The sequence below is a fragment of the Peromyscus eremicus genome, chromosome 2, assembly GCF_949786415.1.
Source record: "Peromyscus eremicus chromosome 2, PerEre_H2_v1, whole genome shotgun sequence".
NCBI classification, from domain to species: Eukaryota; Metazoa; Chordata; class Mammalia; order Rodentia; family Cricetidae; genus Peromyscus; species Peromyscus eremicus.
The window spans coordinates 14,658,421-14,672,877 of NC_081417.1; positions in this window are offsets into that span (position 1 = coordinate 14,658,421).

The following is a 14,457-nucleotide window of genomic DNA, read 5'->3' on the forward strand; positions in this document are numbered from 1 at the left end:
GTCCCGGGAGTTCTAACACACTCCTTTGGCCTCTGTGGGCACCAGGAATACATGTGGTACACAGTCATACATGAGAGTAAAAACATAGAATAAAATAATAACAATACAAATCTACTTAAAACATCCTCTAGCCAAGGCTTGACTTGATTAATAGTAACAACATGATTAGTGTGAAATTTATGGTGGTTCGAAAGAAAATGGCCTATACCAGACTTTTTCTTTTAGGACCACCCGCTAGCTCCCAAATCATGGCATGGAGACTTATTCGTTATGAATGCTCGGGCCTTAGCTCTTATTAATGTTTCTCATCATCTACATTTGCCTCAAGGCTCTTTACCTTGCTCCCTTCTGTGTATCTTACTCTCACTGCTTCTCCTGGCTGGCTGGCTGGCGGCTGCCTGCCTTCTGGCCCCAGGCATCTCCCCAAATTCTCTCTCTTCCCCCACCCCCATTTTCTTCTCCCTCTCCGTTTTCTGAGCCTAGATTTCCCCTATTTATTCTATCTGCCAGCCCTACCTATCCCTCTCATGCCTAGCTATTGGTTGTTCAGCTTTTATTAGACTAATCAGGTGCCTTGGGTAGGCAAGGTGAAACAAATGCAATACATCTTTACATAATTAAACACATCAATACATCGTTAAACAAATGCAGCATAAACAAATGTAACACATCTTTGCCCAGTTAAAGTAATATTCCACAATAATGCCCCCCCCCAAAAAGATTGGCGCTATTAAGAGGTGTGGTCTTGTTGGAGGAAGTGTGTCATTATGGGGCGGGCTTTGAGTTCCGTTTTGCTCAAGCTCCCCTCAGGGTGACTGTCAGTCAACTTCCTGTTCCCTGAAAGCCAAGATGTAGCACTCTCAGCTCCAACACCACATCTGCCTGCATGCCATCATGCTCCCCATTATGATGATAATGGACTGAACCTCTGAAACTGTAAGGGAGCCCTCTACTAAATGTTTTCTTTTTGTTGTTTGTTTTTTCAAGACAGAGTTTCTCTGTGTAACCCTGGCTATCCTGGAACTCACTATGTAGATCATGCTGGCCTCAAACTCAGAGATCCACCTGCCTCTGCTGGGGTTAAAAGCATGAGCCACCACCACCACCGAGCTAAATGTTTTGTTTGTTTGTTTGTTTTTTGGTTTTTCGAGACAGTGTTTCTCTGTGTAGTTTGCGCCTTTCCTGGAACTCGCTTTGGAGACCAGGCTGGCCTCGGACTCACAGAGATCCGCCTGGCTCTGCCTCCCGAGTGCTGGGATTAAAGGCGTGCGCCACCACCGCCCGGCTAAATGTTTTCTTTATGAGAGTTGCCATGGTCATGGTGTCTTTTCACAGCAATAAAACCCTAATTAAGACCAAATTATTACATCTATTCAGTTTTCTTCTTTTAAAGACACAGAATTTTTCATATTCATTATATAGTAAAATCTTAAGTATCCATTGAATAGAAACATCTGTATATCATTCTTTTAAAAAGATTCTTTTATTCCAGGCGGTGGTGGCGCACGCCTTTAGTTCCAGCACTTGGAGGCAGAGCCAGGTGGATTTCTGTGAGTTTGAGGCCAGCCCAGTCTACATAGCAAGATCCAGGACAGGCACCAAAACTACACAGAGAAACCCTGTCTTGAAAAACCAAAAGAAAAAAAAAAGATTATTTTATGTGTATGACTGTGTGAGTTTTTGCCTCTAAGTATGTATATATATACCAGATACACTAGAACTAGAGTTATAGATGGTTATAAGCCTCCATGTGGGTACTGGGAATAAAATGCCAGTCCTCTGCAACAGCAGCAAGCATCCTTAACAGTTGAGCCATCTCTCCAGCACCTCTGTATTGTTCTTAAACAGTTTCCTGTGAAGTCTCAAAGCTATCAAATGTGATAGTTTGTAGCCTTTTTTTTTCCAGTGTTGTAGATTGATCCAGGGATCTGGCACATGCCAGGCAAGTCATGTCATGCACAAATGGGCTGTCCTTTGGTTTAAACTCTGAAAATATGTTTGAGACAGAAGTTTGAAAACAACTTAAGGTAGTCGATAATAGGTCTAGGAGCACACGAAGCACAGTGGTAGGGCACATACTGAGCATGGTCAAAGGCCTTGGATTTCCTCCCCAACAAATGCCAGCCAAAGTGTGGATAACAGGAATCAACAGCTGTGAGCATGACCTAAATGGCTGGCAGGACAAGTTGTGCTGTCCGTGAAGACTGTTGCTTGATTTGAAAGCTCTTTTGTCTCAGTTTGTCACTAGTTCTGAAACTTTTTCTTTTTAGACTGGCCTTGAACTCATGGCACTGCTCTTGACTCCAGTTCCCAAGCGCTGGGAATGGAGGCATGCATCATTACACCCAGCTTTCTGCATCTCTCTCGTGCTCTCGCTTTCTGTCGCTCTCTTCCCCCCGCCAGACAGGATTTCTTTGTGTAGCTGTGGCTGTCCTGGAACTAGCTTTGTAGACCAGGCTGGCCTCGAACTCACAGAGATCTGCCTGTCTCTGTCTCCTGAGTGCTGGGATTAAAGACGGGAGCCACTACCACTTGACTGTACTTTTCTTTTAAAATACTGCAGAGGTGGGGCTGAAGAGATGACTCAGGAGTTAAAAGATCAGACACCAGGCAAGAGGGCAAACACCCATATTCATCAAAGAATAAAATAAAAATTAAAAAATTTAAAATGTGTTCTATTAAAACATTTGTAAAGTGCTTTTAAGGTTTATTTTATGTATATAAATGTTTTGGATGCATGCACATGTGCCCACGTGTGTCCCTGGTACCTGAGGCAGTCACAAGAGGGTAACGGATCCTTTGGAACCAGTTACGGACAATTGTGAGTCAACATATGAATTCTGGGAATAAATCCTGGGTCCTCTGTAACAACAGAAAGTGCTCCAAACTGCTGTATCATCTCTCCAGCCCAATATTAAAATATTTTTTGAGTTGGATATATTAAACATCTTAAAACTTTTTAAAAGACAGATTTTCCTAGTCAAAACTTCTAGAAAGAACCTTTTAGACCGGCTATGTGAAACAATGTTCACATATATTAGTACCAAAAGATTACTGGTACCAAGCCACCTAGCATCAAAACTTTCCTAGGTAAGACAGGCATGGTGGCACGTGCCTGTACTTACAGCATTTAGGAAACAGGCAAGAGGAGAAGGAGCTCCAGGTCAATCACAGCTACACGGTGAGTTCAAGGCTTCTCTAGGCTTCAGGAGGCCCTGTCTCTAAGGGAAGACATAGAAAAACAACAACAAAACAGTCCAGATGGACAGCTCAGTGAGTTGATAACTTGCTGCTAACCCTGACCACCCATGAGATAATGAAGGTAGTGCCATCTTGTCCTAACTCCATTTTATATCTGCCTAGACCTTCCTCAGCCTTCCACACCCCAACACCCACATCTGCCTGGCAACGCTTTTGGGACTGCTTGTGACTCTGACCATGGTCTAGACATGTTAGCCAAAATAACTGATGTCTGTGCAAGCTAAAAATACATCTAAAATAACTAAGAAGAATTCTAAATCAAAAATAATTGTCATGCAGTGTCTAGAAAATACTGCTAAGCTCTGAAAGAAAACAGATATTACTAGGCCACCCAAATCCCTCACTGATGTACATCCCCAAGCACAACTAATTGTGGTTTTTGTCCTTAAAACACTGTAACCCATGCCAGGCGGTGATGGCCCATGCCTTTTATCAAACAAGCAAAACTAAAAATTAAGTTAAAAAAATAAAAACTAGCTGGGTGGTGGTGGCACACACGTTTAATCCCAGCACTCAGGAGACAGAGGCAGGCAGACCTCTGTGAGTTTGAAACCAGCCTGGTCTACACAATCAGTTCCAGGACACCTAGGACTGTTACACAAATAAACCCTGTCTCGAAAAATAAAAAAAATAAATAAACAAAACTAAAAACAATGTAACTCTAGGCTTGGCCACCAAGAGACTCAGGCCTGGGCTCGTTCCTGGTTGCTGCCTTAAAAGAGAACTCACAGACTTTTAATTGGCTTAATGGGCATAGTTGTCACTAACAACTCACATGGATCATTTCTGTGAGTCTGTCTCTTTCACACACACAAAATAAATGTAGTTTTCTATTAATTATTTTTTCATTTATTTTTCAGTTTCCCCTCCTGCCTCTCCTCCTATCTTCTCCCCACCTCCCCTCTACCCCCCTGTCCACTCCTCCTCTGTCTCCATTCAGAAAAGGGCAGGCCTCCCATGAGTACCAACAGAGCATGGTTCATCAAGTTGAGGCAGGATCAAGCTCCTCCCCCTGCATCAAGGCTGGGTAAAGCAACCCAGCATGGGGAACAGGTGCTTTGCAAAACACCATTAAGATGTTTTCCACCAGCAAGGGAACACTCCTCCACTGTTGGTGGGAGTGCAAACTTGTGTAGTCACTTTGGAAATCAATATAGCGGTTTCTCAGAAAACTGGGAATCAATCTACCTCAGGACCCAGCTATACCACTCTTGGGCATATACCTAAGGAATGCTCAATCATACCACAAGGACACATGCTCAACTATGTTCATAGCAGCATTATTTGTAATAGCCAGAACCCAGAAACAACCTAGATGCCCCTCAAATGAAGAATGGATAAAGAAAATATAGTACATTTACACAGTGGAGTATTACTCAGCTATTAATGTAACCTTTTAAATAAAAAAAAAAGCAAACAAAGACAGGCAATGGTGATGCACACCTTTATTTCCAGCACTCAGGAGGCAGAGACAGGCAGATCTCTGTGAGTTTCAGCCCAGCCTGGTCTACCAAGAGAGTTCCAGGACAACCAGGGCTACACACAGAAACCATGGCTCAAAAAGCAAAAAAAAAAAAAAAAAGCAAAACAATCACAGGTGAAACATCAGAATATTTGCTGAAACTGAATTTTATTAGCAGTGTCAGATAAAATAAACATGTACCATGTGATATTTGGGACACATAATAAAAGTTATGTGTTTTGGTTTTTTTATTTGTTTGTTTGTTTGTTTTTGTTTTTGGAAACTGTTACACCCATGTCATGAAACCCCCTGAGACCACCAAGTGCCAGTTTCCTATGCAAGCACACAGGGTCTTTATTGTCAGGTTCGAACCCAGACCACTGCCCCATGCTCCAATGCAGGAGATGGAGGGAATGTGGCGGCCTCCAGCTCAGGCATAGGAGAGTTTTTAGAGGAAAAAAACCACAAGTCAGGAGTTATATGCCTTGGTGTTTCAAGATTGGGTAAAGAGATATGGGGCAAGGTGATTTTTTGAAACTATTGGTTAAACTTTGGCGAGAAACCACAAAATACTGACAGGATATCTGGATATCTGCAGGGGTCACCAACAAGATGTCTGCAAGAACATCTGAATCACATTAAATTTTACTGATCTGCTGATCTGTTTCTTTTTTTTTTTTTTTTTTTTTTTTGGTTTTTCGAGACAGGGTTTCTCTGTGTAGCTTTGCGCCTTTCCTGGAACTCGCTTTGGAGACCAGGCTGGCCTCGAACTCACAGAGATCCGCCTGGCTCTGCCTCCCAAGTGCTGGGATCTGATCTGTTTCTTTTTTTTTTTTTTTTTTTTTTTTTTTTTTTTTTTTTTTAAAGATGTATTTATTTATTATGTATACAGCATGTATCCCTGCAGGCCAGAAGAGGGCACCAGAACTCATTACAGGTGGTTGGGAGCCACCATGTGGATGCTGGGAATTGAACTCAGGACCTCTGGAAGAACAGCCAGTGCTCTTAACCTCTGAGCCATCTCTCCAGCCCCTGATCTGTTTCTTAATCAGCGGTTTTAGGTTATCTGTTCAAGTTTCCCTGTCATGGCATATTTCTAAGGTTCTTCCTGGAACTGAGCTCAGCTCCTGGTCACTGGTTGGTCTAAGATGGCGGGCCTTCCCTAAGATGGAGTCTGTAAAGTCAAGTCTAGGCCTTCATATTGCCTTCACATTGCCCCCTCTGACTGGCCCCTGAGGGTCCCAATCACGGGACTCTCATGCCCCCTAACTCCATCAAGGCCTCTCTGGTTTCTACTGACAGCGGTTGGTATTGGGACCTCATTACCATTCATTGAATAGTTCCTACCCTTTCTTTCATGAATTGTACTAATCTGTTCACTATATAAGGCCCAAAGGTGAGAAGCAAAAGTAATATGAGGAGGGGTCCCAACAGGGTAGAAATCAAGGTAGTTAACCAAGGGGATGAGTTAAACCAGGATTCAAACCATCCTTTGTAGATGAATTTCAAAATCGTCTTATTAAATAAGAAACACAGAGCCAGATATAAAGGTGAAAGCTTGAGAGAGATCAGGGAAATACAGGAAGCCACAGCTAACCTTATCTCACCAACTCCACAGCTTCAAAATGCCGTGACTTCCTGTCTACCCACTCCTATATGCCTTGCTGTTCTGCCATCTGATTTGCTCCCTCCGCCCAGCTACCCACTTCCTCTTCCTGCCCAGCTCTGTCAATCCTTGGCTGGCCTCACACTCTCTCCTAGCCAGTCCTTCTCTTACTTTTGCCATAGATTCATTGACTACTCCTGAGTGTTCTACATAGAAGCAGCATTCCTCGCCCAGAGCTGCCCACAGTCCTCCTTGCTGAAGGAAGATCAGATCCAACCCTCGTCTGTCCTGCATTACAACCTCAGCTAAGGATGTCAGAGACTCTTGGAGACGGGAGATGGAGTTTTCTAACGTGTGTGTGTGTGTGTGTGTGTGTGTGTGTGTGTGTGTGTGTGGCAGCGCACAAGCTGGAATAGTGCTGACTCTGTGTGATCAGGGATGCTCTCCCAGTTCCTAAACCAGCCAGGCTGGCTCTCAGCAGGATACTCAGAGTGAGAACTGCCATGGGCTCTCTCTTAATATGTTTTGGGGATGCAATTTCTAACTTGCAGAGTAACTCTTCTTCTGTATGGTAAATTAGCCTTGGAACAAGCTGTACCATCACACAGAAGCCTTTGGTATTTTTGAGAACCTGAGTATGAATGCAGGGTGTTAAACCCGAGGAACAAGCCTACCACATATCATTGTGGGGATTCAGATAACTCTGGGAGTCTGGGAGTACAAGGGTTTGGTCCCAGAGGGTTTGTTGCCCCTGGGGGACTGTCCCTACACAGAGGCCCTGGCCTATGATTTGTTGAAGGGTCAACGGTGCCTTGGACTGCCAGCGGCATCGGCTGGGATCAGTGACTTTGGTATAGCTACCAACAAAGGCAATACCTTCATAATGGGGGGAGGGCTGTGTCATAGCAGAGCCAACAAGATGTAGTCAGGTTAGGATTGGTGGAGTTCAGGACCAGAAATGACTGGTTAAGGAGCTCCAGGAGCGGATCTCCTCCCTCGGTTGCAGCCGGACTGGTTTCTGAGGTCCTGGTGGTCAAAGGGACTGACATACCTGACGGTTGTGGGGAGCTTTTCGGGGGCGTGGGTTCAGGGGCTGATGACAGGTTTATTACCTGATTGGGCCCTATCGCCACCAGTAACTGGGTTTGAATATGCCTGATGGTTAACATCAGCCCTGGGGTCATATCCAGTGCGATAAAGCCTCAGTCCCCAAGTCTTACCAGGTGTCCAGTCTGGTTTTTTTTTCCCCTTGGTCAATAAATTTGATGACTAACGAGTTGCAGCGCCCCCCGCTGGTGGCCCATGGGTGTTTGGGGAAGCGCTCCACAGTCGACTAGCTACTGACCTACAGCGCATACTCCCGTCCCCCAGTGCTCTCATATATCCTGCATGGGCTACTGTAATTGTATCCCCATCTGGCACAGTAGGTGTCTCAGGGCCTCCAGATTTATGCCACTGCTCTTTGGTGCGGGGGTGGGCGGGACAGACATAGAACCTGAGACTCCTAGGCTTACTTCACACACACATCCACCATCACCACAACCACCCCCGGCTTGGGTAAATTACAACCATACTCCAAAAACTGTTCCTGGTCTGATGGGACCCAGTTTTCCCCCACTAGGTCACATAAATCCACAAAGTTCAGGGAACCATGTGTTTGGGGGCCGGTGTTGAAGAGGTGCTGTTAGCAATGTAGCAATGGCTCCCGTCTCAGCGTTCACGATTGTCCAGGTCTGATTCCAAGGCATGTGTGGATTTCCCGAGGCTCAAGTCCTAGTGGGTAAAATCATCAGTAGGAGCCATATTACTTCCTGTGCCACACTCAGAACTTGAGGGGGTTCTGGATTCCTTGAAGTTCCCATCCTTCACCCTGGCATTCTTCCTTGAGTACAAAAGGATCAGCTGGCCTGGCATGGGTATAGTGGATCCAGTTAGCCACACTGTCAACCCTGACAGTGGTCAACGTGGTCAGCAGAACCATGTAGGGTCCCTTCTGTAGGGAAAAGGGGCTGGCTAAAGAAACACAGTTTGGCTCAGATCAGAGCCATCTCTGTCCCTGGCCAACTGGCCTGTGAAACCAACCAATCACAGAACAGGAAAGTAGCACCCTGGCCCTGGAGCCCAGAACCAAGGAAAGAAACACAGCCCGGATTTGGGATCTGAGCCAGAGAAAGGAACACTGTATCCCCAAACCCAGAACCAAAGAAACATGCCCTGACTCTGAAACTAGTACCAAAGAAATACTCTTGGTCCCTAGAATCAGAGTCAGTGAAAGAAATGTGCCCTGGTCTTAGAAGTAGTGTCAAAAAGCCAAGAAAGGCCAGTGAAAGAAACACAGTTAGCTCTGAAATCAGGGCCATCTCTGCCCCTAACCCACAAAACTGACCAATCCCTGAGCAGAAAAAACTAGCCAATTCCTGGTTGACTCCACCCCCAAGAGATCTTATATAAACCGCCCTGCCTGGTTAGTTGTGGGCTGTTCTCTCCACCCTGGTAGAGGAAGTTACTCTCCTGAACCCCTCCTTAACAAATCTCTTTCTTTTTTGGGGGGGGGGGCGTCCCTCCTCTGCCATCTGAAATAAATCTCTTTCTCAAAAGAGTTTTGGGTGTGAAGATCTTTATTCACTGGCAAACAGGAGATCCTTGCTGAGACATCCCATAGTGGACAGAGCAAGGCAGAGCTGAACAGAAGATACTTGCTGAGAGTCCCTCAGTGGACAAAGCAAGAGGGAGCTGAAAAAGTAACACTTTTCCCTGGAGCCAGAGGAGATTGCTACATTTCTGCAGCAGTTTCCCCTTTTTCAGAGTGAAGCAAAAGAAGCAACATCTTAGGCCAGAGAAGAAGCAGAGCTCTGCTTGGAAGCCCCCTTAAGTGGGGCTGAGCAAAGCTCAGCTTTAGAGGCTCTCCAGGAGAGGAGCAGGATTGCTATATCCTTCGGGGAGACCATCCCCCACCACACCAGATATAGCCTGACTTCGGAACAGTCAGGATACCCTTCCCTGCTGAGCTGTCCTAGCAGCTCCAGGCCTGACTCTCTGGAGCGGTCAGAATACCTTCCCTTCCAGGGCTGAGCTCTCCTAGCAGCTCCAGGCCTGACTCTCTGGAGCAGTCAGAATACCTTCCCTTCCAGGACTGGGCTGTCCTAGCAGCTCCAGGCCTGACTCTCTGGAGCATTCAGAATACCTTCCCTTCCAGGGCTGGGCTGTCTCATCACAGCTCCAGTTGTCAGAGCTGTCCTAAGCAATTTGAGGTATCCAGAATACCTCCAGGGCTGAGCTGTCCTAAGCAGCTTCAGGTATCCGGGATACCTCACCCTCCAGGGCTGAGCTGTCTCATCGCAGCTCCAGTCATCAGAGCTGTCCTAAGCAGCTCAAGGTATCCGGGATACCTCACCCTCCAGGGCTGAGCTGTCTCATCGCAGCTCCAGTCATCAGAGCTGTCCTAAGCAGCTCATGGTATCCGGGATACCTCACCCTCCAGGGCTGAGCTGTCCTAAGCAGCTCATGGTATCCAGCATACCTCACCCTCCAGGGCTGAGCTGTCCTAAGCAGCTCATGGTATCCGGGATACCTCACCCTCCAGGGCTGAGCTGTCCTAAGCAGCTCCAGCCATCAGAGCTATCTTAGCAGCTCAATGTGTCACCTGACTTCCCAAGTAGTCAGGATGCCTTTCTCCCAGAGTTCAAAACTCACATATTGGTGCTGAAACCCAGGACCAAACCCACAGAGTGGCAACATAGTTACTTACACCTTCCACTTGGGCTCCAATGACACCTGGTGGTGTCTTTTCACATATACCCAGTCACCCAGCCAGTACCTGTGGCATTCAGGCAGGACACCAGATTCATAGAAGGCTCTTAGTTTGGTCCAAATTTCCTTGTGATCCCACTGGACCCCTCTTATAGCATCGAGGAGTTTTTTGTCATCTAGTTCTGCAAGCAAATCTGCCTGGAGGTTGGGGATGATGGGAGGTGGGGTGCCAAACATAATTTCAAATGGGGTTAGTCCTATCTGATAGGGGGAGTCCCTAACCCTAGACAAGGCAAAAGGAAGGAGAGCCACCCAGTCTGCACCACTCTCCAAGGACAATTTAGTTAAGGTCTGTTTTAGAGTTCTGTTCCTGTGCTCAACTTACCCTGAACTCTGGGGTCTATAAGAACAATGTAATTTCCAATCACACCCCAGGGTGGTGGCGAAATTCTGACTCACTTGGGATGAGAAAGCTGGCCCAGTGTCTGACCCTATCATAGTTAGGAAACCATACCTGCTGGGTAAGATGTCTTCTACGAGCTTCTTGGCAACTAACTGTGCTGTTTCATACTTGGTGGGGTATGCTTTAGCCTATCCTGAAAAGGTACCTGTAAACACTAACAAATACCTGTAGCCATGCTTTCTAGGTATTGCCTAAGTGAAGTCTACTTCCCTGTAGGCCCCTGGTTTCTTGCCCCAAGCCTGGTTCCTGGATTTTTGGGGTTGGTCACTGTGTTGGTGAGTTGGCAAGCCTTGCAGTTGGTGATAATATTTACAATGTTTATTGTGTATCTCTGATTCTAATTTCCAACTGTCTAACCAAGTCCTACATTCTCCGTGTTCCCATCTGAGAGGATCAATGGATCTTGTTGATCAGTCTCTCTCCCAGATGTTCAGGCAGGAAGATTTTACTATCTGTAGTCCTCCACCACCCGTCTAGACCCTGGGTCATAGGGAGGGTCATGATCCAGGCAAGGTCTTCCTTAGTATTCCCAGGATTTTTGGGTAGATTGGGTGCCCCTTGGTCCCCAGGACATGTGCAAAGACTCTCAGTATGCAGTGCCACCTGCCAGGCAGTTTTGTCAGCCAGATTGTTGTCCCTGGGGATAGGTCCATCCCCTCTTAGTGCCCAGGGCAATGGATGATGGCCAGTTTCTTGGTTAACCATAGGGCTTTAAGGAGGGCCAGGATCTCATCTTTATTTTTGATAATTTTTCCTTCCACAGTTAGTAGTCCCCTTTCTTTGTATTTTGCCCCATGCACCATGTCAAAAGCATACTGGCTGTCCTTATAGACATTAACCTTCTGCCCTTGCCCCATTTCTAATGCCTTAGGGCTATCAGCTCTATGTGTTGGGTGGACATGCCAGTTGGCATCAACTCTGCCCATACTACCTCTTCTGCAGTGGTAACTGCTGCCTCCTCATACCTTTGGCCATCCTGCAGGAAGCTGCTGCTATCAGTATACCAGGTAACTTCTGCATTGGGACCTCTGGAAGAGCAGCCAGTGCTCTTAGCCTCTGAGCCATTTCTCCAGCTCCCTAGTTTTTCTTTTATTAGTTATAACTTTCTTTTATTTTTACACAAAAAGGGGAAATGTGGTGATATTTTGAACAAATAAAATTTGCCTAAAGATCAGAGGACAGAACAAGCCACTAGATTAAACATAGAGGCCAGGCAGTGGTGGCACACACCTTGAATCCTAGCACTGGGGAGGCAGAGGCAGACATCCATCTGGATTTCTTTGAGTTCAAGGCCACACTGGGCTACACGACATGAATCCAGTCTAAAAGAGAAACAGAGCCAGGCAGTGTTGACACACACCTTTAATTCCAGCACATGGGATCACACATCTTTAATTCCAGCACATGGGATCACACACCTTTAATTCCAGAACTTGGATCACACACCTTTCATCCTAACACTAGGAAGGTTGAAACAGGAAGTGATATAGCTGAGCAGAGAAAGGCGGGAGGCGACAGGACCTCCGGCTCTGTCAGGCTGAGGAGTTGGTGAGATAAGAGGCAGTGGCTTGGCTGCTCTGCTTCTCTGATCTTTCAGCTTTCACCCTGATATCTGGCTCCAGGTTTTTATTATAAGACCATTTAGGATTCATGCGACAAGTGAGTGATACAACGTCCAGCTTTTTACACAGGTGCTTGGGTTCAACTCACATTTTCACGCTTGTAAGTCAAGTAAGTAAGTACTTTACCAACTGAGCCATCTGCTCAGCCCTTGTTCTGGATTTTTTTTTTTTTTAAAACTTGGGCAAACCCATTTATAGGGATTGTGATGGCTCACCAGAAGATAATAGTGTTAATTGGTCTCAGCAGTCTGGGTACATGGAAAGGCACCAACCAACCTGGTCTACAAAGCAAGTTCCAGGACAGCCAGGGCTGTTAAACAAAGAAACCCTGTCTTGACAAAATTTTTTTTTTTAAAAAAAAGGAAAGGCAGTTAGAGATCAAATGGACCCTGAGTTCTTCATACAATTAACTCAGAAACAAACTAACGAAACCCTTCCCTACCCTAACACTGACCATGGCAGTTGGATCTGCTGTGTCATCAAAGGCCAGAGTGGAAGTGGCCCAGCATCGTCCTTTAAGTGGCTAGGGTGGACCACTCTCGAGCATGTGCAGATAGCTTGTGCTGGGTGTTACAGATCAGGTGCTCTCCCAGTCTGCCTTCAGCCACTCAGTGCCAGCAGCCACCGCCAGGCATGGTGCATTCCATTGTAGCTACATATTTTCCTGTGAGAGTCAAACCTTTTAAAGAAGTCCCTCTCCACATCACAGCTTTCTGTCTCTTGTTCCATCTCCCAATCTCTCTGCCTATCTCTGTCTCTCTCTCACATCCATACTGAGACAGCCTTGACCCCGCCCCCCCCAAACCTCCTGTATTGGAACTGTTACAGGGTGTGATCTCTTAGAGGCACGCCTTGGCCTAGACCTGCTGAGGTACCCTCGCTGCTTAATCCTAACACTGGGGACCAAGTCATCACACCTCAAATTGTATTTCTGTGTATGTAACACACACACACACACACACACACACACACACACACACACGTGTGTGAAAGAAATCTAAATGGAGTCACCAAATAAATAATGCGGGGAGACAAAGCTGTAACTAGACATTTTTCCCACCAAGTGAAACTCCAGCGCCCAGTGCCTGGAATGGGTTGTATCTAGCTGAGTTGTTGGCCAGAGGGGCTCCATGGAAACTCCCAAACAATCCAGGCTATTGCCAAGCCTATTTGCTGCTCTCCACACACTGATGACCAGCAGTAGACAGCCAATACAAAAACAAAACAAAAAGCATTCCATTACATTTTTGGAGTTTTTTTTTTTTTTGGTCTCATCTGTGTTGTTCTTTCTCTCTCTGACCTTACTGGTGTTTTGCTTGTATACTATGGTTTCCAATTTTGTATCATTATGGGTTTTGTTTTATGTGTTTCTGTGTATGTTTCTTGTGCTTTTTCTTTCTTTTTTTTTTTTCTTTTTTTTTTTTTTTGCCTGTTTGTTTTCTAAAGAGAGAGAAAGAAGGTCCATGGACTCAGAGGTATAAGATCTGGGAGATGAGGGAGGGGAAATCAGCATACACTCTATAAAAATTATTTTTAATAAAAAGGATTTCATAACAGAAAAACTTTAGCCAGGCACTGGCCTATAATCTCAGCTACTCAGGAGGCTCTAGTAGGGGAACTACTAGGTTGGACGATTTAGTGAAACCCTGACTCGAAACAAAAAGAGCTGGCATTGTAGATAATGGGAGCATACTTGCTTGCAAAGAAATTCAATTTCTAGTACTACCCAGCCAGCCAGGTTTTCTCAAATTCTGTCACAATCCTGAATGTACCTACGGCTGGGAGTTGCTTCCTGGAAGGCATGTAGCACTGTGTCCAGTAGATGTCAGAAGCCACCAAAGCACATAAATCTCATAACCACTGCAAATCCAGATGTGCAGCTAGCTGAGCATGAATAGCAACTTCTTGAATACATTAGTATTTCAAAATAAAAGTCAGAACTGGCCGGGAGGTGGTAGCCAGCCTGGTTTACAGAGCTAGTTCTAGGACAGCCAAGGCTACACAAAAAAATCCTGTCTTGAAAAACAGTAAAAGTCAGAACTGGCCGGGCGGTGGTGGCGCACGCCTTTAATCCCAGCACTCGGGAGGCAGAGCCAGGCGGATCTCTGTGAGTTCGAGGCCAGCCTGGGCTACCAAGTGAGTCCCAGGAAAGGCGCAAAGCTACACAGAGAAACCCTGTCTCGAAAAACCAAAAAAAAAAAAAAAAAAAAAAAAAAAAAGTCAGAACTGTACTGATGTATCATAAGCTAGTACTCAAATACAATTTTACCATTTAAATACTGCTGTGGGATGT